Source organism: Rhagoletis pomonella, unplaced genomic scaffold (genome assembly GCF_013731165.1).
Source record: "Rhagoletis pomonella isolate Grant_MI unplaced genomic scaffold, Rhpom_1.0 Rhpom_scaffold_00001, whole genome shotgun sequence".
In the NCBI taxonomy this organism is placed as follows: Eukaryota; Metazoa; Arthropoda; class Insecta; order Diptera; family Tephritidae; genus Rhagoletis; species Rhagoletis pomonella.
In genome coordinates, this window is record NW_023458555.1 from 84,331,657 (window position 1) to 84,334,902 (window position 3,246).

The window sequence follows — 3,246 nt, forward strand, 5'->3', positions numbered from 1 at the left end:
ATATATTTATAGGTATAGCGTTGCGTATGCGAAATGTTCCACGGCCCTATTTATTAAACACGGCCCTATTATTTAAACAATTTATTCTGGTGGACTTATATACATATAGATGTATAGCCTAGATTATGCGTAGACTCTAGCGTATATATATTTCTAGGTTTACCGGAGCGTGTGCGAAATGTCCCACGGCCACTATTTATCGGATATAACATTTCTGGATTTGACGAAGTTATCCTTCAAATCGGTTTATGTTTTATTGAAAACGGATTTAAAAAATTTATTCTGGTGGACTTATCTATACTATGTAAAGAGAAGTCCCTTTCTTTGTAACAGGTAATCTCGCGAACGGCTGGTCCGATTTTCGTGAAATTTTGTATATACAAATCTTCCAGCAAACGCCATGTTTTAGGCCATAAAAAAAATATTTTTTCCGGTAGGTGGTTTAGGGACCAATCTATTCCATAAAATCGTATTTATGGTCCGATTTGCTTAAAATTTGGTATGTAGGTAGCTTTATGGCTAGATTAGCATATAGGATCCTTTTTTCCGCGAAGTGGACCAGGGACCGATCTACTAAAAAAGACGTAGCTATGGTCCGATTTGATTAAGATTTTGTACGTGGGTAGCTTTTTGCCTAGATTACCATATAGGATTCATTTTTTCCGAGAAGTGGACCAGAGACCGGTCTATTCGAAAAAATCGTATTTATGGTCCGATTTGCTTAAAATTCGGTACGTAGGTAGCTTTTTGCCTGGAATACCATTTAAGAGCCTGTTTTCCGAGAAGTGGACTAGGGCCCGATCTATTCGGAAAAATCGTATTTATGGTCCGATTTGCTTAAAATATGGTATGTAGGTAGCTTTATGGCTAGATTAGCATATAGGATCCTTTTTTCCTCGAAGTGGACCGATCTACTAAAAAAGTCGTAGCTATGGTCCGAATTGATTAAAATTTTGTACGTGGATAGCTTTTTGCCTAGATTAGCATAGGGGATCCTTTTTTTCCGGGAGTGGACCAGGAACCGATCTATTCGAAAAAATCGTATTTAAGGTCAAATTTGCTTAAAATTCGGTATGTAGGTAGCTTTTAACCTAGATTAACATATTTTCCGCGAAGTGGACCAGGGACCGATCTACTAAAAAAATCGTAACTATGGTCCGATTTGATTAATATTTTGTACGTAGGTAGCTTTTTGCCTGGATACGCTTATAGGATCCCGTTTTCCAATTTTCATACAATTTCGAATATATGTAAATAGCTTTGAGCAACCACCATATCAAGGGGTCGCTAGGCAAGTTTTTTTGCTACAATCAGAAACAACGGATACAGCAAAAATATAATAATATCTAATATATAATATATCTGTACTAATATATATTTCGAAAGCCGTTTTTTAGTGTTCGCGGAATTGAGAACGGCTGAACCTATTTTTTGGAAACTTCAGTTTCCTGCCGCGCATGTCCCAAGGATGGTTTTAGGCTAAAAAACATTCTATATGTAAAGGGGGCGTGGCACTTCCAATACAAACTGAATTTTTTTATACTCCCTATCTCTGGAAGTATTCATGGTAGGGTATTGGAACTTTGTATGGAGATATGTATGTATATGAAATCAAGCCCATGCTCATGGAGAAAATTGGGGATGTTTGAAAAAAAAGCGTGAGACCTACAAACGTTAAGGCTTCACGCTTACTTTACCTTGCCCCGTCCATCGCATTTCTTGGATGGCGGTGACGTCAGCCTTTGTCTTCCCGAGGACATCAACCAGCCGGGCAGAGGCACCTTCCCCATTAAGGGTCCGGATATTCCAGGTGCATACCCTTAAATCATAGTCCTTTATACGTTTGCCGTGGTCGTCATCAGAAAAAGGGGGTCTCATCCGAGGCTTGTTGGAATTTTTCATTGGGCGGGGTTTTAACGTGGCGGGACCCAAACCCAGCGCACGCGAAGTTTTACGCCTTCTCACTTTAGCTCGCTCCCAAACGGGTGTTTGGTTGCTACCCAGAGGATACGTGGATATAAATATCCGGACGTTGTGAGCTGCGATTTGAACCGTACGCACAAGAATCGCTTCTGGCCACTCCCAGGTGAATGGCAGTCAAAAGTTTTCCACTTCTGCGCACGGAACCATCCTCCCCAGAGATGCTCCACAAACTATATAAATCGATTTCAGAACTAACGATTGAATTTCTTTTCGTTAAAAACTAAAATAGATTTATTTTGATAATTGCCTAAACGATAAAAAACTGAATCGTTTAAACAGAAATTATTGCTTTTTTGGTAAACGCTAATATTAACGTTACAATGCATCCTTCGCTTTTTCGCTTTCCATATTTCTAAAAATAAAAATGTTAAATTCAAACTACCAAAAAGGTTAAAGAAAGTGACAACAAATTTCAAAATCTTAACTAACACACTCAAGAAATTGTCAAATATGGATATGAGAAAAATTACGACCAAAGCTGTCAAATTATTTTAACACATACTCTTATGTAGATAATTAGTTTGGCAACGACACGGCGACACTGCGACTAGCCAAAAATGTAGCTGTGATTGATACGTAGCATTGATACGTTTTGGAAGTCAGCCTGTATGTCAGCGATAGGCTCACTCACACAACTACATTTTGGGAAAACAGCGCGAGCATTCGCCCTGCAAACCATTTTTTCAGAGTATTCTGAATTGTAGGGAAATTTTAAAGAATTCGTAAAGATCTCATCAGATTTTTTGCCGAATTTTCTAAAATGAAACAAACTGTGCACACTTCGATTCTTTTACGAAATTTCGGAAGAAAATCGGTAGACCAATGAAAATAATGCTACTATGTGAAGAATTTCTTGCAGAATTTTTTCAGAATTTTCTTTATTTTTCGTACAGAAATTTCTTTACGAGTTCGTGTCAACCCCTTCATATAATTTTTTTTGAAGATTCCTAAAAAAATCGTTACAGATATGAGATACTCCTAAAGATTTCGTTAAGATTTTGGGAACTTTGGTTTGCAGGGCAGTTGGTGTTGAATGTTCGGTGAATGAGGTTGTGCTAGCTTTTAAGAAAATGCTTGTTGACCGCAATAAAATCAATAAAAGCGTGAGAACATCCTCACCGCCTGAATGTTCGACACCAACTGAATGCTCTATACTATAACTACTGGAATCACTGCCAAACAGTGTTGCCAGAGCAAGTGCCCAAAATCTTCAAAAAAAGATATAAAAAATTTTGTCGATCCAAAAAAATCTTAATTTAAAAA